Raw genomic sequence first — 22,950 nt, forward strand, 5'->3', positions numbered from 1 at the left:
AAAAAATAAAAAGAAGGGAAAGCGACAAGAAAAATAAATATATATAAACATACTATATTATTATATTATAATTACATATTTATTATATATCATAATTATGTAGTATATAATATATTATTTAAAAAAACAAACCAAAACCAAAACCAAAATGCTGGCTGGTCTGGAAAGCAGAGAAGCCTGAGAAGATGCCCAGGTAGCTGCTCAGGAGGAGACGGGCAGCGGGAGGTCACAAGGTCTCTGGGTCCGTCCAGCACACTGTTGAAGCAGGAGACACCCCGGAGGGATCCGCGCTCCCACGTTCCTTATTTTGTTTTTGAATGTTCACGTTAATTAAGCACCATTATTTACATTCATGATCAAAACGGATGGCGCCTGCCAGCCCGCCTTCGAATTATGCTCATGTTCCTCCCTCTGCATTCACTTATTCTTTTCCTATTCGGGGTTTCTGTTCTTTTCAATAGGAAAATCTGCAACCCTCAGTATATCTCGCTGCTTAATGAAGTCCACAAACAAAAACTGGTCAGGAGAAAGCGTATATCATTATATATTATTTCTCCTTAGGAAGAAATATGTCCATGAAAAAGAAAATGCAATCACATTTTGTTTTTCTGATTTCCACCAGCTGGTCTATTCTGTACACAAGACCATCCGTGGGGGGGCGATGCAAGGCCATCTCTAACATCACCTTACACTGCTTACCTTACATATGCCCTACCCTAGCCCTGTTACCTCTGTCACCCCCTGCTTTGACAGAGCACTGGAATCGTGTCATTACACAGACTATGAACTATCAGAAAACAAAGGTAGCATGCATTTCTGTCTCTTCAGAATGGGATCTTCTATATAATAGGGATCTTCTACATAATAGGTGTTCCATAAAGGCATACTTAGGCCCTCCCACAAGTCAATGTGTTGTTTATATTTAATTCACAAAACAGTCAGCATTCCCTGAGGGGAAAATAGCAAAATAGCATTATGATTTATATTTTGTGTATGAACTTACATAGTAATTTTACTTGTCTAATAGTCTCTTAGTGACACATTCTATAAAAGCATAGCTGGAGTCATTATTCTTTTTTCCACTACAGAATGATAATACATGTTAAAGATTTAGCAGCTTTAAAAGCACATTCTCTGATTTACTGCAGCTAACTCAACACTATATAAACAAGATCTTTTTGCCTTTATACATTTATTTTAGTAATACTTTGCAGAGATTCTGATTCAAATTCTATCTTTTGGCTATAAGCCAAAGTTTACTACACATTCAAGTCAAAATCAGAGATTAAAAAATGAGAACTCAAAAACGTACTTTCAGTGAATGTAAACATTTGTCTTATGGTCAAAATTAGTAGCATTGCCAAAAACATCACTTCATTCCAGGATCATATGTACAAAGTACATTTATGCATAGCCAGATAACTCTCAGCAAAGTGAGACAGCTGAGAAATGGTACTGAAACGAATCGAACAAATGCAATGACATTGAACTAGTTTTAGAAATACACATTAACGAATTGTAAGCCCAAAAGGCATCAGTCATCAAGGCAGAAAATACTATCTAAAGATGATAGCAAAAAATACATTAATCTAAATAAGAATTTGGACTCTGGGAAAACTAAAACTTGGTACTGAAACTCTCCATACATGAAAAAACAACAAATAAACCTAAAATAGTAAATACAAATGCAAACAAAGCAATGAGAAAAGGAATTTCTGAAATGTGGGCAGCAGAAGACCAGGGAGGAATAAGATTAAGTAAAACAATTGGAACTTGGGGACACTGTAGGTACAAAAATCTCTAGGCAAAGATATGACTCCATATAGTTGATCAGATCTTTAATGAAAGCATGTCATTTTAAATTTTCAATAAGACATAAACTCTGTAAAATTATAACTATTTAAACAAAAATGTTACCTTTGGTCAGCGAATAAATGTACGGAGACCTCAAATGACAATGTGTTAAGGAGAATTGAGAGAAGATAGGAAAACAGACGAGGTACTGACCCCTCATGATGTCAGAAAGCAATGTTACATTAGTTGGGTTTGGGCAATACAATGCTACCTGCTTCAACTAAGTTCACTCTCTCCCCCTCCAAATTCTTTTCCCAGCCACACACACCAGAGACAGTTCCATTCATAAGCTGGGTCTTGCACCATTTGTCTAGCCTTGTTTCAGAATCTCTACTTCCTGTATAAGTGGGATTATATACCTGTGCCAACAAACCCAATAAGGTTCTCACATTTTTAAAGAAATCTCATAATGATGAGGAAAGGTCAAGGTTCTCTCTAATTAAGGGGATACAAAAAATAGATTAAAAAGCCAAAATGGACAAGCAGATTTAGTTATCTGGCATTTACTAACTAGATAGTAGCAAAATCTAGATTTCAAAATAAGACAATGATTTTTTTCTCCACTATGCTAAACTGCACCTTGGATGATTTCAAATGGTAATAAGCATGGAAGTTTGTACCACAATCAAGACAAAAGTCACAGGCGATAAAATACCATCAATACATTTTAAACCTCTAAAAGATATGTGCACTTAACGAACAGGAGGAAGGTGCTTTCTTGTGTTTGGGATACATTTCTTCACTCTAATCAAGTCATAAAGAAACATGGTAATGAGATATGTGATGTAAGCCCAGGGATACACAGATTTAGATATGTATTACAAAGTAATTTTTTAATGCTCATCTCTATTGTCAAGCTTATGGGATGATGTCCCTACATTTTGGCAGCCACAGATCTTGAAGCCCAGCCAGAAACTCTGGATAATAATCAACCTCAAGCTGCTGTATCATAGATGTCTCCCAGTTGGGATAGCAGCTTTCCATCTTTAAAAAATTTTGATTTAATATAGAAATGAAAAAGTTAATTAAAACTGTAGTATTAATTCAGTGATCATTTTTCCTGTATGTCTCTGAAAAGAGAATAAACTTCAATTTAACTCTCTTTGTTTTGTGAAAGTTTTAGCCAGTATTTATTTGAATAAAACAAGGTTAAATTAGGGAGAAATGGAAAAATCAAGAGAACCCTTTTCTATCCCTGTGAAGGAAATATGAGTTGAATGCTTTATTTTTTAATATATAAATGCATAAAGTAGTAAGTAATAAGACAAATACAGAGAAATATAATCATCATGCTTTCTTCATACTGAGATACAGATATGTACATTAAAAACCAAAGGAAATAACATTTTCAGTGTATCATCTTTATGATTTTGCAGCAGAATATACACTGCACTCTTAAAAAAAATATAATCAGTATTTAGTTAATAGTAAAGTCAAAACATTTATTGATACCAAAAATTCTTCTGTACTTTTACATGAAATTATTAAAATCTTCATGAAGAGGACAGAAAATGCAGTGGAATATTGGGCTTGACCTCAATTTCACTGGAGGGCTGTGATTATGCATTCCCCCAAGCTATTAGAAAAAAACATATTAAAGATTTTTGACCATGTATAATACTTTCATACTCAAGTAGGAGGGGTTAGAGTCAAGAGATGGAAAGGCAGAAAGGTCAAGGAATAGAGGAATGGAGGGATATACTTTTAAAAAATGGAGAATGATTTCAAATTGTCAGCAATGAACCAAATCACATTTTAATTTTGAATCTTTCTTGCTCCCCTCAACCAACATAAAAGGTGCCTATCTACATGATTCAAGTGAAGCTTACTGTGATATGCTCACAAGCTTCCCACTGCTTCAGTTCCATGTCACCCACTCCCTTTGCCCACTCTACTCTGCAGCTATGCCAGAGGAGGGCCAGGTACGCCCTCAATGCCACAGTCAACCTCATTGCCTGGTTGCTGAGCCCTTTGTGTCTGGGGCACTTTTCTGCTTCTGCCCCAACTCTCGACAGCTCCCCACAGGCAGATGTCTCTGTCCTTGTCTAAGTATCTTATCCTTCCAATAGTCTCCTAAACACTCTACACCTCCCTCAGCACAATCCCCTCATTTCATTAATACTGTAAGTCGTGAAATCATAATTAAACTGATTAAACTAAAAAAGCTAAGGATTCGTGTTTTGCTTTCAAATATGTTCAAGACAAGTGCTGAACACTCAGTATGGTAATTTATTATTATAATATGCTAATATATACTGTCACTGCAGAACAGCGGTATTGGAGTCAGCTCTGATTTCAAGTTGCAGTCCAAGAGGGACTGAATAGCTCTCTATTCATCTACTCCAAAATCACTCATCATTATGAGCTAGACAATAGAGAGGATGGAGATACAGCAATGGGCAAGAGGAGTTCGAGTTCTTTCTCTCTCAAAGCTTGAAGTGGGAAATTAATCAAGTCTGATAAGACACTGTTCTGAGCCAACAAGGTAGAGTCTAGGTTCTGTAAGATAGAGAATAACAAAGCGCCTAACCCAGAATAAGTAGTTAAGAAAAAACTTCCCTAAGGAAATGGGATTTCAGATGATGTTTGAATGGCATACACAAAATTGTGAGCATTAAAAAAATCATTAATTTAAAATTATCTCTTCAAAAGAAATTTCTAATTTCAGTATTTGTATGATGTGTTTTTCATATTGTTATCTACTACTAATAATAGAAACACGATTACGTAGAGTACAAACTTTACCAGTTTTCAAAAGCAGGTTAAGTTATATTGATGTATAAGCTAAAGCCTGACCACACAAAGGGGCATGATGGGCCAGAGAACCTGAAAGAAAGATCTAAAGGAAATAGAAATTTGAGGCAAGATTCAATAAGCAATGCCAGAAGTTCCTGGTGCCTATTTATCATGTTGGTAATTTTTTTGTCCTCATCTTTACAATAATGGGAAGTCACTGAAAGAAATGACATGTGGAAAGAGATATATTTTGATTGAGATCACTCTTACTTGAGAATACTGCACAAATATCTAATGAAAGAAACAGTATGTGTGATAAAGGAGGACAATAGAATTTTTAAGTTGTGATTATTTGGCTGTAGGAGAATAGATACAGAGAAGCACATAGTTGGCAGTTTTCTGGCTTGCCTATCAGGACAGAGTATGAGCTCACTGAAATAAGTATCAAGTAGGGGGGTTCATCTAGATTCACCTGTAACTAGATTCTGTTTAGACTCTTTCAAGACATCTAAGATGAGAGCTACTTGTCCAAGATGAACGTCTGGAAATGTGTGAGTTGCGGATGCAAATTCAAACTTAGTAATTAGAGTCGAAAATGCCATGTCTGAAAGCTGTACCACACTTTTGGTAGTCATTTCCAACTTTTAGCTTTTTACCTTCTAAAGAAGCTGAGAACTGTGAAAATTATCCAGGCTTCATTCGTTTCTCTTGAACAGTTCTTCCTTCAATTATCCTTCTCCTCAATTACATGAATCAATAATTCCCTGCCTTTTAGCTAGAACTGGCCTGCTTTGGGAAAAGTTTGCACTTTTAGTTTGAGATGGGTTTCTGTCAGTAGCAATGAAACTGAGCTTGAAATAATGTTTACAGATGGGACCAAGTTATGTCATGCAAGCTACACATCTTGCTTATCTATGAAGAGTGACAGAGAGGAATAATACAAACAAAAAGAATAATGGGATGGTAACAAGGTAAACTATTCATACTTACCAGCTGCTTTTTCCAGCTCAAGCACCCACATTTCTCAGGTCATTTAAAATACAATAACGTGAAAAAACTATAGGAGAGAGTTACAATGTGAAACTGATGGAAGCAGAATAAGTCAAAGGGTGCTAAGACAATTGTATTGAAGACCATTTATGGGGACTCTGAAATCACCACTATAATGACAGGACATGTGGTCAAATAAATATGCTTCATAGGGGAACACAAAGCTTACTATACGTATATACATATATATGTACAGATATATATATAGTAAGAAGCAATTTTAAAATACATAGTTTATTACAACAATAAAATGACTTGCCACATGCTGAGCTCCTCACTGCTTTACAGACATTTTATAATTTAATTCCCATAAGTTATTTTAATGTCATTTTATATATGAGAGCATTGAAGGTCAGAGAAATTACTCTGCCCAAATCGAGTAAGGGACTGGGTCTGAGCAATGTGATTCTAAAGGTCATACTTTTCACTACAATGGCTAAAGACTAAGAGGGTTTCATAGTAATGTTTTTATATTATTGCATGCCATCCTGGGAATGAAATGGCTGAGGACCAAGAAATCTTTAATCCTGAAATGTTACTAGAGAAAATGCAAATGCTTCCATAAAATTCCATTTGACCATATTTGGGAAGGAATTACGTGTTCCTGGAAATAAATAATCATTCCAGATAATGATTTGCTATACGTAAACCACACATTTTACTTGTTTGTTTTGGTGCTGGTACAGGATCTTGAACTTAGAATCTTACATTCTCACTTGATCTTCTGTTGATTAACAGGAGATAATTTATGTCTTGCAAAATTTTCTGCCTGGAGTTGGTTTTAAACAATTATCCTTGGATCTCAACCTTCTGAGCAGCTAGGATTATATGTGTAAGCCACTGGTACCTGGATAGTTGCATATTTTTAAAATAAATTGAAAATTAATTCATAGATTTCAACTTTTCAATATTTATTAAATGTATACCATTATAGCTTATGGGTAAATTGAAGTAACATATATAATATGATAATGTGAGTATGTCCAATCTTCAAATAACTTGTAAGCTACTTGACTAGAGGAAACACTGAAAAAGTTTAATGGAACAATTGAATTTTGGAATTTGTTTCATCTTGTCCTATTTCTCCTGATAATAATAATTTGCCTTAAAATTAGGTGAAATGTATTGACAATCTATCTTTTCTATTGTTGCCTAACTTGTGTTTCCTTCTCCAAAAGCCTTTTTTTCTCAGGCTTTTCCTTCAAACACAAAATTACCCATTGGTGCTAAACCTATTCTCCCCTGTAAGGAGCCAATGTCCCTTTCTCCTTAGCCTATAAGGTGTAAAAGAAAATTAAATGTTTCCCAGCAAATTAGCCTGATATTTCAACTGTGATAAATGTAGTCTTCTGAAATGCACCTTAAAATAATAATAATAATGATAATAATAGTTGATACCATACAAAATCAGCAAATAAAGAAGACTATATTAAGCAGACAAGAAAAGGAAAAAGTCTTGGATTAGTTTTGCCTTCTAACAACTAGATGATCTGACACACATTAATAAAAGTTCCTGGGCTTGACTATTTTTACCAACTAAATAAAAGCAACACCTCCCTTTTCAGTGTTGTTGAAAGACTAAAATTGAAATAACACATAAAGTATCTTTATTTATAGAGTTAGTCATTGCATTAAGATTTGTTATGAGGTGAAAATAACAAAAACCACAACAGTAGACATAATTTTCAGTTCTTCCTGCAGATGAAGCCATTTGGGTCATAGAAAATCTATACAATTGAACTAAATACATACAGCTAGTATCAGTCTAAATATAGAACATTTTCCTTCTCTCCAGAGACTTCCATCTTCACTATATTGTTATCCTGCATCGCTTAATCTTAATGTAATCTAACATTGTACTGAAGTATATCTTAAATATTTGTACCTGTCTAATATTATGACTTGAGCACAAAATAAACTGAGTTTTGGTCTATCAATAATAATTTTCAACTACATATTTTGTACACTTTTAAAACTGGAAGTTAAGGCAAGATGAACATTAGGTATCATAAATACATTGGATTTACACAGCAAAAATGCATTGGATCAAAATGTACCATGAAATGACATTTATTGTTCTGGTTATTTCACTGCCACTTCTCTCTCTCTCCTCTCTCCTCCTTCCTCCTCCTCTCTTCCCCTTCCTTCTCCTCCTCCTCCCTCCCTTCCTTCTTTTCTCCCTTTTTCCCCCTCCCCCCCTCTCTCTGAGATAAAACAGTAGCCAATTCCTTATTCCTCTACCCATCTTGTAAGGAAATAAGTCTATAAAAATTGGCAAGCCTATAGTATCTGAGGTAATATCCTCCAGAGAGGACAGGTAAGAAGATACCTTTTTTCTAACAGACAAGATGAAAGGTACTCAGAAAATGAAGACAATTTTATATTAAAAAAATTATATGACTAAGCTGAGCGCTGGTGGCTTATGCCTGTAATCCTAGCTACTCAGGAGGCTGATATATGAGAATGGCAGTTTGAAGCAGGCCTGGGCAAGAAAGTCTGTGAAACTCATCTCCATTAGCCACCAGAAAACCAGAAATGGCACTTGACTCAAAGTGGTAGAGCACTAGCCTTGAGCAAAAGAAAAGCTCAGGAACTACACCCAGGCCCTAAGTTCAAACTTCACAACCAAAAAAAAAAAAAAAAAGAAGAAGAAGAAGAAAAAAAAAAAAAAGAATTTCATGTAATGCTAATTAACAACCTGATATGTGGTTAGACTGGAAGAGTTAATTCCTACAAAAGCATTAAGGAAAGCCACAAGTCTTCAATATTTGTGTCCTTCATTGGTGTGTGAATTTTAAAATCTCTTCTCGGTCTTTGACTTTAAAATCAAAATGTGTATATATGCCTTCCAGGTCCTATTTGTGAGTGATAACATGTTCTGCTTCACATAGCAACCCATTTTTAACTCCTTTGCTTTTAGTCTTCTCAAAAATGGGCAATATCAGTCTCCAAAGAAACATGCAACATAAAAAGTAGGAAATGGAAAGACTTGGAAAAAAATTATATTAAGTGAAGTAAGCCAGGCCCAAAGAAACATAGGTCCCATGGTTTCCCTTATTTGCAATAACTAGTATATGTCTGAGACAAGCAGAAAAGGTCAGATAAGTTGATTTTAGGTGAATGAACCCCAAGATAAGTATTCAAATGTATTTTTTTCTTTCATGCAATTGTTTCTAACATATTTATAAGATTATTTCTTTGTTGCTTTGTATGTCCCTCCCCCACAGTATAATCCCTGCTCTCACTGTATTTGATGTTGGTATAATTTGTGGAAGGGCAAAAACAAATCGTTTAAATAGGGACACAGGTGGACCCATTGCAACAATGAGATGTACAAGTCATTATATCGAAAACGAACTTTACAACTTTGGCTGGGGGATGGGGGGTGCGGGGAGGTAGTTGGGAAGGGATGGGAAGGGGAAACAAAGGAGGAGGCATCAATGCTTGATAAGAAATGTACTCATTATTTTGCCCATGTAATTTTAACCCCTCTGTATGGTATTTTCACAATAAAAAATAACAACAACAAAAAAAGTATGAGCATATTCTCCAGAGATGAACTGAAAGTGCCTTGTGGTAGACTATTCCAAACAATATATCATTGCTGTTATTTTTCAACATCAGATAAAATGCATCATTTATCCAGAGCTGATTCTCTGTGAACAGTAAGTTCCACAGAAAGCAATAAACATTATTTCTATTTTGACACCTATTACAAGCACCAGGCAAAGGTATCCCACATGCTAGACAGCAGCAATGTTATATAGATGTAGCATAACAGTAAAAATTTAAGCCCAAGTATGATGATTTTATTATAATTTAAGTTTGATAAATGTATAACTTAATTTTATCTGTGTTAACTCAGAAAACATAATCCATACAGATTATTATATAAACATTTGTTATCCTCTGTTATTTGTTCATCTTTTTAGAAACAGGAGGGGAATATAATACATAACGACATACCACATAAATCCTGCATAAAAGTCCAAGAAAGAGTCCAAGTCATTGAAGTAGTTGACTCTTGATGTATCGTTAAGTGTGACTTATTCAGAATAATCTCTTAGATTATTAAATCATCTTCATTTTTATTTTTAATGTTTCCTTTCTAAATCATCCTTTCAATTCAAAACCAATAATTTAATATGTAAACCCCAGTAACCATGCAGTAATAACAATTTGTATGTAATGTGAATTCCTTTTTTTTTAATTCCTTTTTTTGAAAGAAGAAACATGGTGCAATCTAGGAAAACAAATACAAGAGGAAACAGCAGCATGCATTTAATGAGCATTTATTTTAAAGAAAAAATACTTATTTTCAAATTTGAGTACCTTTTAATTATTTGTGGATTTTATTCCTTCTTAAATGCATGATAGTTCCTGAGTGACTGTCTCCTAGCAGTAATTTCCTCTTGCTCCTTAAGGAAATTATTTTTTGGTTTGACTCGAATTAGTGCTAATAAATTAACTTGCTGTATAACCTTTATCTTAAGGAAAGAAATAGTAGAATGAGAGTGGAAATGACAATGTCTAAAATATTTAATATAAAGGAAACTATAAATGTACAATCCAATAAAGATAAACAAGGGAACATATTTTAAGAAGAGAATGGGAAAGTAACTGGTAAAGACAGTCTGAGAAAACCACAATTAACAATATTCATGGAGGGGTTAGAGGTTACAGACAACTAACTTAATTCACACATGCATGGAGAGCCTATGACTAAGGAAAAAACTCAGGTTAAGTTTTACAAGAAGCAGCATAAGAGGAACTAACCATAGAAAGTTGGTGCATGTAAACAGTTTTCTCTATACTCAGTGCTTACCACTGTCTCTACAACTACCAGACTATTACTGCAGAAAACATTCATTTCTAAGTAAGAATGAAAACCAAGTAGTAATTAACATAGGGTTGTTTTCCCTACAAAAGCCTCCTGAATTCTGTCATCTAAAAGGCTCACAGCAATATCAGCTACCATCCACTGTTACATATCAAGTTTGCCAAAGGACATACCAATTAATCATTACAGAGATCCAATTCATACTTTTTATTAATCTGTTGCTAATGATAAGCATAAATTAATAACCAGAACATGAAACAGCTGGGAGCTGGTGGCTTGTAATATTAACTACTCAGGAGGCAGATATTTTATGATTGCAGTATGAAGCCAGCCCAGAGAGGAAAGATCCTGAGATTCTTACCTTCAAATAACCACCAAAAGAAGCCGGAAGTAGAGCGGTGGCTCCAGTAGAAAAGCACTAGCCTGAAGCAAAACAAACTAAGGAGCAGCACCCAGGAATATGTGTTTATATTCTTTATCTAATACTTCTAATTCTTGAGTTTATACCAGGATAATAATCAGATGTCTGTGTGCAAGGATTGACCTCATAATGTTATTTCCAGTAGAGAAACAACAAAAATTAACCAATGAATAGATAAAAGGAAAATGGAATTACATTATAAAATATCCAAATAATGACACATTATAAGGACATTGAATCTAGAATTTCTGAAAAGTAATTAAAACCATGAGAAAGTTTCCTGATACATTATTAAGTGAAAAGTAATAATGCAAAACTGTACATAAAACTGCTTTAAGAAACATTTACATTTTGCATGGAAAATGTACAGAAGACATTATTTCATTTATTTAAATATATACTTTGTGTATAAAAACAGTCAGAAATAGTGTAAAAGTGATGTTTCAATTAATCTGTTTGATAAACTCATTCTAAACATGCATGTACCAAATGAAATTGCTTCAAAATGTGTGAAATTTAATAGAACTGTAGAAAAAGACTGAGAAATCCATAAATTTTATTGCAAATTGTTGATATTACTAAATACAATTGATACGGATGCTGTGAACTAGACAAAACTCAAACTTTACAAATAGACATACATATATATACATATATATTTATATAGTTTGATTTTTGTACACACATATCTAAAGTTCCAAATTAGAAAATATACATTATTCTCAAGCGTAAGATTTCTGGAATGTGTGTTAGTTAAAAACACCTAAAATATTAATATGTAAGCTAAACTGCTAAAGCAAAACACTCTCAAAAGTAGAGGTGAGTTAGGAAAAAAATATCAAAAAATTATCCTCTTAAAAGTAACTGCAAAGGTGAATGGACAAAATTGATACACATGAACAGCAAATCACCTCCTCTTTTGGTTCTTCTACTGTACTGTCCTGTCTTCAACAAATATTTGTTCCATATTTGAAGGAAAATGAGTATAAAGCAATTCTAGCCTAACGATTCTTTTGGGACCAGAACATATTCCTCTGTCAGTAACTGTCATAAATTAAAAGCAATTGCAATATCTCAGTGGTAGAGAACAAGAAGCACTGATGTAACTTGTGCACTGGTGGAGAACAGCTGACATGACCAGGGCCCCACTATGGCAGACTAATTCTCTTGTCTCTCATTGAGCCAAAGGCTAGCTGACATACTCTTTTCACATTCGTGGCAGAGATACAAGAGAGCAACCCATAACATGCAAGCAAGAACCAAGATTCTGCGGTGTGCAATTTCTTAGATCATGATTGGCCAAAATGAATTTATGGCCAAGCTCTGCATCCATGATCAGGGGAATGGTATCCTGAATTAAAAATAAGAAAGAGTAGATATTTCTGGAAATTAATTCCATAGGCACATCAAACTAGCAATGTAACACAATAAATATCAAAAATTTCCAAGAACTGGTTTCATACAGACCATGTCCCTGGCCATAATTTATTTTGACTGTGAATATATAATGAAAAATAAAAGATAACCCCAAACTATATATATATATATATATACACACACACACACACACACACACACACACACACACACATGCACTTGCAAACAACCTCTAAGTAAGCCGTAGGACAAAGAATAAATCAGAACCTAAATCTTACAATACTCTAAATTAGCTAAAAATTTAGGTGTTGAATATAAATACTTATGTAATTCAGCAAAAAACAGTAGGAGATATTTATAATATAAGTGATTAGAACTGTAGAAAGCCAAAACTTAATTAGCTATGTTTCCAACATCAGAAGTTGGAAAAAGAAAAATTCAAGGACTATGGATAAAAGGAAATCATACCAAAGAAAGTATGAAATAATAGAAAAAACTGAGCTACAAAAACTGATTCCTGAAATATATCAATAACATTCACCATATTCAGGTAGACTGAGAAGAAATAAGGATGGATAGAATTACTGAAAGGGATGAGAAAGGTATGGAGAGAAATAGAATTAAAAATAAATTATGGATCCAATGGCATTTTAAAGAAGACAGAAATATGATTAAAAAAGCCTTTAATCTGATAAATTTAAAATTTAGAAAAATGGTGAAATTCATATGATCATATTATCTATAACTTTCAAAACTGATTGAATAACCTATCAGATTTCTGTTGTATTAAAGATAACTAAAAATAAAATATAATCTCATCACAAGTACCTAATAGTTCCACTTAGATTTCACAATGTTTTACTGTAAATCATGCAACTGTATTTCCATAATACACAAACTTTTCCAAAGAAAAGAAAGTATTTCTCCATTTTATTCTATTATTCCAAAATTACAAAAGGACAATGGATTAGAGATATTGAAGAACAATTTCATACAATGAAAGTAATCATAGTAATGATAACAAATAAGATCCAGTGATATAGAAAACAACACATAAAGCACAATTTTCTCCTAGAACTAAGAAAGAATGTTTACTTTAGATAATCTACAATGATTTACCATGTTAAAATATTTATGGACAAAACTGCCTCTGAAGCAGACACTTAAATGTTAGTTCTGATAAAAGTAAAATCTTAGCAGTTAAGCCTATTTTTAATTTATCATTAACTTATTACTTCAAAAATAACACACTTATGAAACACAAACATATACTGAATAGTAGGAAAGTATTTTGGGTGCATCTGACCAAGAATAGCTAGCAAAAATAACAGATACCATTCCTTAAGTTGAAATACCATTCTTGTTAAATCATAAGCAGGATAAGAATCCCTTCTTATTATTTTGATTTCAGTATTTTCTGCAAATTCTTTATAATATACACAGATAAGAAAAACAAAATCTTCTAGGATTAAAAAAGTTAAATGAGGATTATCACTGATCACAGGTGTTATCATTATTTACAGAGAAAATTTCACCAATCTATAGAGTTTAGCAAGGTTACTCTTTCAGACCAACTCATGGTAAATGAATACCTGTCTATAGAAATTTAACAAACAGAACATGGATTTTTTCACTTGTGCATTCAAGAAAATAAAAATAACAATGCTATATTATTTGCCAGATATATTTTTGGCACCGGAAAAATAACACTGAATTTAAAAGATAAGTATCCCTGCTCTCATGGAGCTTCCATTCTAATGGGAAGAAATAAAATAAGCAAGTAAGATATGTAAGGATATCTAAGTACTGCAATTAGACAGGGAAGAAGCCAGGAACATTGAGAAGCAACATGAAAGTTTAGATTAATTAAGCCAGGCACGTTAGTGCATATCCATAATCCCAATACATGGGTGCTAAGGCACAAGGATATCAGTTTCAGAGCCATCCTGAGCTATATAATGAGACTCTATATCAAAAACTATAACAATAAAGTACAATTTAAATTTTCGTGGCCATAGGAGGTCTCTTTAAAATGAGAAACTAAATGATTGAATGAGCTATTCAGATGTCTTCAAAGGGCAGAAAACTCAAGTCAAAGAAATCAAGTGCAGATGCCTTAAGGCAGTGTTCTAGGACAAAGTGGGAACTAATGCAACAGTGATACTCCCAAGACAATCTGTTGGAAATAATCTGTACAATGGGGGGGGGGCAGTTTGAGGGATGAGGGAAAGAGGGAGAATTATGAGGGAGGGGGTAAGAAGTTAGACAAGAAATGTAATTACTACCTTATTTATGCAACTGTAACCACTCTGTTCATTACCTCAATAATTTTTTTAAATGCCAAAGGATATAGTTGCTATAGTTGAATAAAAGGTGAGAGAGTAACAGGAGATAAGGGTAGAGAGGTAAGAAGGGACCAGAAAACACAGAGCTACGGAGGGTAAGATGATATTACCTTTGAATCAGAGGAAGAGAAAGGCCACTGAAAAGTTTTTAATCAGGGATACATCAGGACAGACAAGAAATGTCAGGGATCAACATGTTTTTTTAATTTTTAACTATGAAATTATTTTATTCAAACAAAATCAAAAATAAAATCTGACACAACAAAACAATTACGAGCTAAGAAATGTCTTCAGGAAATGACAGGGGTAACTTCATCTTACTTTTTGTTTTTTGGATCGACATGTTTTAAGGACGCTTTAGCTGTAGTGCTGAATGAAAAGTAAGGGAAAACAAACACTAACGCAAAGATAATTAAGAAGTTTCTTCAATAATCCAAAACAGAGATGAAACTTTCAAAAAATAAGGGGGTAACAGTACTGTCATATTTAGATATTTTTCAAAGATATAACTAAACTATTTTCATATCAAATGTGAAGGAAGAGTGGAGGAGAAAAGGGGAAAGAGAGAGGACTCAAGGATGACTTTAGATTTTTTTTAATGTAAATGATTTCAAAAATAGAATTTCTATTGAGTAAGATGGAAAAAGGTACACAAGATACAATTGTAATGGGGCATCAATATCTAACTGCAGATGCAGATGTTATGCAGGCAGTTAAAAGCCCAAGAAATGAAAAATCCTGGTAGCTATCAGCAAAATAGTAAAGTGAGTAATAGAATGGAGAACAGGCTCACTGTAGGAGAGAATGTCGAGGAAATAAAAGTTTAGTTTCATCCATGTGAATGTCTAAATTATGAACTATCAAACGGAGAAATCATTTAAAAGAGTAACAGTGGAATAGGAATCTGCTTTTATTTTGGTTTTGTTGACTGTCCTGAAACTGGAACTCGGGGCCTGAGCATTTTTGCTCAAGGCAAGTGCTCCACAACTTGAGTCTCAGATCCACTTCCAGACTTTTTGGTAATTTATTGAAGATAAGCATCTCACTGATTTTCCTGTGCCGGCTTGCTTTGAACCACAATACTCAGATCTCATCCTCCTGAGTAGCTAGGATTACAGGACTGAGCCACTAGTGCCTGCCAGGGATTAATTTCTTTGTTAATCAGAGAAGCAGTGATTATTATAAAATGCCATAGTAGATGGAAAGAAATCTGATCCTTATATTCAAGAAAGGATACGCTCATGAAGTAAAGAGAACTAACAGTAATAAGAAGCAAATGAATTATGTTCTTAGTCTGAAGTCATGATTCAATATAAGGGTGAGAAAACAGATACTCCTACTTGGGCTCTGAGACATGTTGAACTAGGTTTGGCTCATACTGACTCAGGATTGCTAATAGTGGACATCAATTTCCAACTTGCCATTCAGTGAAGTGAGACTATAGCTTGAATGACTAGAGTATATTTATAGCACAGCAACTGGAAAAGACTGAAAATGCAGGCTTTTTGCATTCTTTTTCCAAAGAGTTGATTATTAAATATTTGCCAGAAACCTACTGGCATCAGAAGAACTATAACTAGAAGAAAGTTATGTATCTATTAGCATAGATAGATGAATGAAAGATGAAATACAGAGGGCTTTACTATTCACTGACTTTGAATTACACTAAGTACAAAATGTTTAGGGAATGCAGAAAAAAGGAAGAAGAGAATAAGTCATGAAACACTGTGCAGGAAGAACTACAGTTCTATCAGTAAATGATGATATGAGGATACTAAAAAGAACATAGACAAAGGGCATGAGTATTGAAGAAAGATTGAAGAAAGCCTTAGAGTAAGACAACCCAGGAATATCTGTTGCTCAGAATCTCCCATTTGGCTGGGGCTAACAGAGATCTGATGTCTTGTAGGCAGGTGGTCTCATTCTGAGTTTTATGTTCTGTTGTCCCTTGCCAATGATGCCCTGTAGAGATGTGGCCTCTTTCCAGGTTTGAGAATTCCCTTTCCACTCCTGCTGATAGAGGTGTGAAACTCCAGAGAGTGTTGACCGTGTACAGACCTCATAAGCTCCCTCTTGATTTCCATTAGAGGCCTCAAAGGCAAGAAAGGAAAAAGTTATTTATTTTAAAAAATAATGCTTGTACTGCAAAGGCTTAACATATTTAGTGTCACATTAAACACAAACATGTATTAGATTTTCATAGAGAAAATTATAATTTTTAAAGAAAGTCCAAATACATTGACTATGTCACACTATGCCAGAATCTTCAAAACGTTTTAACAAAACCAAAAATATTTTAATAAAAATCACAAGGACAAAAATTATTATGGAATTTAACAAGTCTATATATTTCACAGAGCAATAGGACAGTATACAAATAGCAAAAACACATCTGTAAATTAAAAATGAGTTTGAAAGATTTCATTTGAGATATATCCAAAAGAAAACTATAATATTAAGGATTGTTGTACTGACATAGGAGTAAACTAACTCAACAGTGGACCAACATCATGTTGGTTTGGATGTGAAGTGTCTTTCCCAAAAGCTCATACAGTAGTAAAGGTTTGGTCCCTACCTAACAGATCCAATCAAGAAAAGACAACTGGATCATGAGACCACTAATCAATGGATTAATTCATGGATAGATTCATAATCTGATGGAATTATTGGAAAGTGATACAAGCTTTTGGAGGTGTGGCCTATTTAGAGGAAGCAGGTCATTTGCAAGCCTTTCAGAGCTGTATTTTGTCCTAACCTTTCTCTTCTCTTCTTTTCTTTTCTTTTCTTTCTTTTTTTTTTTTGTCAGTTGTGGGGCTTGAACTCTGGGCCTGGGCGCTGTCCCTCAGCTCTTCAGCTCAAGGCTAGTGCTCTACCACTTGAGCTACAGCGCCACTTCCAGTTTTCTAGTGGTTTATTGGAGATAGGAGTCTCACGGTCTTTCCTATCTAGGTTGGCTTTGAACCATGATCCTCAGACCTCAGCCTTCTGAGTAGCTAGGATTATAGGCGTGAGCCACCCGCGCCTGGCTGTCCTAACCTTTCTTGGTCTCTCCCAGATTCCCAGTTGCCATGAGACAACCAACTTTGCTGGCTCTATACCCGTCTACCATTATATGGTTCTCCATTACCTCAAAAGCCCAGAAAATAGTTTATCCTGTGGACCACAGACAGAAAACACTGAAACCAGGAGTCAAATAAACCATTCCTCTTTTTAAATTGTTTAAGTATTGGTTACAGACAAAAAGTGACAAAATACACCTGAAAATTGGTTATGGTACAAACCACAGTAAAAAAGAATGAACCCTATACTAAATAGTTCTGAACAAGTAATTATCTAAATCAAACAAAGTAAAATTTGATCCCAACTATATTCTACATTAAATAATTTATTTCAAGATAAATAAGTATTTTGCCTAGCTATTTAGGAAAGCAAAATTTTATGAAATGATATACTGATATGTTGTATCCCTACTAGGTATGACAGCAAGGATGTAAGAAAGGGAAACTATAAAAGACAGAGATAGGAAGTAATCTAAGTGCTGGTATGTGGATTGGAGAAACAGCATAATGTCAGAAGAGTGTATAATTTTTTACCCAGAGAAAAAGAAGGCAGTAAAAGTCTGGCATTCAACCTAGCAACAAATGGTAATGTTTTCTCTGACCACAGTGGAATCTTAATATTTGGACCTTCAATTAAAAAGGAAGAATCAAAGAAAGTGAAAGAAAAATTCGAACAACAGAATGAAACCAAAATGCAACATATTAAAATATGTGAGAGTTAGTTAAAATTATCTTGAGAAGGAAATTCATAGAAATCCGAGCTTATAAGAAATGTCTTAAATTCTAAGTTTTTAACCTCATCAAGGTATAAAAACCAAGAACAAAGTAAATACAAAAAAGGGAACAAAGATGAAAGCCAAAAAGTAGAGGAAATAAAATAGTGTAAAAATGTAAAGACAGAAAACTTGATTCATTGAAAAAGCTGGTAACACTGATGAAAAGACAAAAATCACAAAGATCATGAAGGAAACAAAAGATAAGACCAAATGATCCTGCAATCATTAAAATGATAATAAAAAGATATTATAAATAAACATCTTACTCATAAATTTAACAACTTAGAAGGAATAATTCCTCAAAAACCACAAATTTCCAAAGTGGTACTAAAATATAAATATCTGAGTAGTATTATAATTATTCAAGAAATTGGATTTGTAAGTTACCCTAAATCCCCAAACACAAATGCATTTCTCAGTGAATTTCACTATTTAAAAAACAAGTAATTTATAATTATTCATCAAAAATAAAAAAGAATAAACTATTGTTCCATACAAATGCTAGATGAATCTCAAGAAAATTATGCTGAGCAAAAAAAGTTTTAAAAAAAAAGTTAACTATAATGGTTGTACAATTTCACTTAAGTAACAATCAAAATGAAAATGTTCTAGAAAACAAGATTAGATTAATGGTTTCTCAGGGGAGATATGGAGGCAACAGATGTATGAAGATGTTACTGTGACATACCTTGCCTATATCCACGTCACTATTCTGGTTGTAATATACTAGAGTATTGCAAGACATTAAGGTTAAGGTAAACTGGGTAAGTGTTACACAGGATCTTTCAGAAGATTTCAAACAGAGTCTGTAAGGTATTGTATTCATGTTAATTTCTTGCTTTAAATAATTACATTGTTCTTATGTAAAACAATGCACTTCCAGAAGTTTTTTATTTGGTACAGGGAAACAAAAATTCCCTAAAGAAATGTATGAACCTAGTACTTTCGACATTGATGTAGAAAAACTATTTCTTATATGAAACACAATGGTAACATAAAAAGTACTGATAAATTTTGCTACATTAAACTTAAGAATTTACATTCATTATAATATACCATGACTAGAACTAGAAATGGTAACAAATCCCTGTAATCCCAGATACTTAGGAGGCATGATGACACATGCCTGTTACACAAGCTATTAGAGAGGCAGAGGGAGTAATATCACAATACAATCCTGGCCCAGGCAAAAGACAATATCCCATTTGAAAAATAATCAAAAGAGTTAAAGCATGGATCAAGTGTTAGAATGTATGAATTCAGTCCTCAGTAAAACACACACACACACACACACACACACACACACACACACACACACACACACACACACACACACACACACACACACACACACAAAGATGCCACACATAGAAATCCAAAGACATCATCTAGAACAAAACTGATCAAGAAATTAGTGTCAAATGTCAAAGATAGACTTCAAATACACCTTAAAGTCCAGCAGCCTAAAAGAAAAGTGAGCAAAGTTTAAAATCCATTAATTCACAGGAGTTAAAATATTAAGTACATATAATGGTAAGGGCACCTTCCATTTATATCAGAGAAATAAAAATTAAGACTTCATGAGGTAACAAATTTAATAAAGAGTGTGGCAAAAAACAATGACTGATAATAAAGTGCTGAAGGAGATTTAGAGTATTAAGGTTTGTAACTATATCCAACTGGTTTGGAAAGAGTATGACAATGTGTAGTATATAGATATCCTACAGAAAATATTAGAAAATAAAATACAGAACAATTTAGTTTACTAGATCAAGACTCTGGAAACAATTTGAAGATGCATGGCATCAGCAATGAATAAATATTGCAAAATAAATGACTGCCACGGGTAGCAACACAGAAGAATCTAAAAAAACTACTAAATCAGAAAAGGAAAAGGAAGTTGCACATAACTACTCTTAATGCTTTCCTACCTTGTATTTTTGTTTTACCTATTTTGTATGTTATATTCAATTAAACACATGATACATTCAATTCAAACGATATTAATTAAAACCAATATTAATTAACAACAAAATTAAACATTTATTTTAAATTGGTTTATTTAATTCATAATTTCATAATAATCTATATAATCAATTTCATAACTTGATATCTTAAAATAATATTACTACAGTTATTGAGTAGCTTCAAAATGTAAATCCTGGGCAGTTTTTATTACAATCTATTTCTGTGTTTTTTCCATGACCCATGATTATGCCTGCATAATTCAAAGTAAATAGAATTTACAACCTGGGAATAATTAGAATCTCCTAATGGCATTTTTCTGTTTCACATTTAGTCAGTGTATGCAGGCAGGATGTATCGGCATAACATACATATTTGCTTAATTTTCTACTAAGAGAAGATTATAAACAAATTGGTTTAATCCTTTTCTTTTTAATATGGTACAATATTATGAATATTTTAATTCATTTCCTCAGAGAGTTTTAAATGAATAACCTCAACTGCTGAATACATTTAAAAACTTTTTAGAATGAAATTTTCCATTTGCATATGATCGTGGTCTTTCTTACCTTCTATATTTATTCAAAAATATGAAAAACTAATTTCTTTTTTGAACTTTATATATGAGAAATAAAATGATCAACATCTTAATACAATATTTATAATTCCTGGCAAAGTATCAACCAATTCCTTGCTGATTCCTGAATAAGTAGGACACAGGCAGAAGAACAATGGCTTCATAGAAATATTCAAGAATAGGGCTGGGAAGGTGGCTCAGTGGTAGAGCGCTTGCCTTGCATGCATGAGGCCCTGGGTTCGATTCCTCAGCACCACATAAGCAAAAAGTAAAAAGCAGGAAGTAGCGCTGTGGCTCAATTGGTAGAGTGCTAGCCTTGAGCTGAAAAGCTGAGGCAGTGCCCAGGCCCAGAGTTCAGGCCCCACGACTGGACCCAAAAAAGAAAAAAAGAAATATTCAAGAATATACTACTAAATATAACTATACTCAGTACAATAAATAAGTTATCAGCATTTCAGTGGAGTACAGTTTTTAAAGTGTTCTATTACTATGCTAGTGTAACATTATGCATAAAGACAGACACCATCATCCCAGAGTTAAGGATAACTTCATATTTTCATAAAATTGTATAAATAAATCTGTTACATATAATCATTGATAGGTCATGAAGAAGATATTAGGTATGAATCTATTTTTTAGCCAAGCAAGGAGGTTACACACCTTAAGTCTTGATTACTCAAGAGGCTGAGACAATAGGGAGAAAAGTTGAGTGTGTAAGTTCTAGACCATCCTGGGCATAATTGTGATTTTATCTAAAAAAAAAACTCTAGTTTTTCTTTACCTAAATCAAAATATAGAAGAATACTTATAAAATCTGAGAGTTATATACAGTTTCAGTAAGCATGTGAGTACTTTCAGATTTAGAGGATGTATAAATCCTGAACATATTGAATTGGCCACCATAGTTTTCTAATCTCCACATTTCTATTGGGTATAATCTAAGTTAGGGAAATTGTACCAGCACTCAGGGAAAGCTGTTACTACATTATTCATACCATTATCTAATGAAGTAACTAAAATGTATTAAAAAGTAATAAATCTGGAAGGCTTTAAAAGAGTTCTATTTTTAGACTGACATACCAAAAGAGAAAATGCTATAAAAATTAAAGTCCATTTACCTTATGTTGTAACTATTTTTTTTTTTACTACAGAAACAGTCATTACTTCAAAATAAGTTATGTTATGAAAACTATGTGTGGGGCGGGGGGGGAGGAATGGGTGGGGGGGATAGGGGAGGATGGGAAGGGATGGGAAGGGGAAACAAAGGAGGCTACAATGCTTGATAAGAAATGTACTCATTATCTTGCCCATGTAATTGTAACCCCTCTGTTCAGTATTTTCACAATAAAAAAAAGAAAACTATGTTACTGATATTAAATGTATCAATAACTCACAAAAAAATCTTAGAGGAATATATTATTCTTCTAGTTTATAGAGATGGAAACATGGAAGTAATACACCTGTTAATATAGGTAATAAATAGTAGATCTAAGTTTCACACACAGATACGATTTCAGAAAAAATATTCAGACTCTTAAAACAGCATCTGCCAAAGCTCATGCCACGGGAGGCTGGGAAGGGAGGTGAAGGGTAAACAAAGGAGGAGGCTGCAATGCTTGGTAAGAAATGTATGCATTATCCTGCCCATGTAATTGTAACCCCTCTGTACAGTATGTTCACAAATAAAATAAAATAAAATTTTAAAAAAAAAGATCATGCCACAGAAAATAATATGCTGGGCAAAACAATGAATAATAATAGACTATGAAAGAATAAGTTGTGAAAAACCTAAATGATGGCTAAAAATAACGTATTTTATTATTCAAGTTAAATAAATGGATCAAAATGAAAACATCCATAGCATGTAAAAATTCACCCATAGTTTGTGAGAAGCTGCTATGCTAATTGCCATATTGGTAGTATGAAGTAAGTTTCAAAGACATTTCTATT

At 33.5% G+C, this 22,950-nt stretch overlaps 1 protein-coding gene across 2 annotated transcripts in view; it reads right to left on the reverse strand.

The window, feature by feature from the left end:
* The window catches only part of Spag16 (sperm associated antigen 16), a 782,336-nt gene that overhangs the window by 700,879 nt on the left and 58,507 nt on the right, over window positions 1-22,950 (reverse strand). The window lies entirely within an intron of this gene.

This window comes from Dipodomys merriami, unplaced genomic scaffold (assembly GCF_024711535.1).
Source record: "Dipodomys merriami isolate MVZ:Mamm:240054 unplaced genomic scaffold, mDipMer1.0.p SCAF_1, whole genome shotgun sequence".
NCBI lineage: Eukaryota > Metazoa > Chordata > Mammalia > Rodentia > Heteromyidae > Dipodomys > Dipodomys merriami.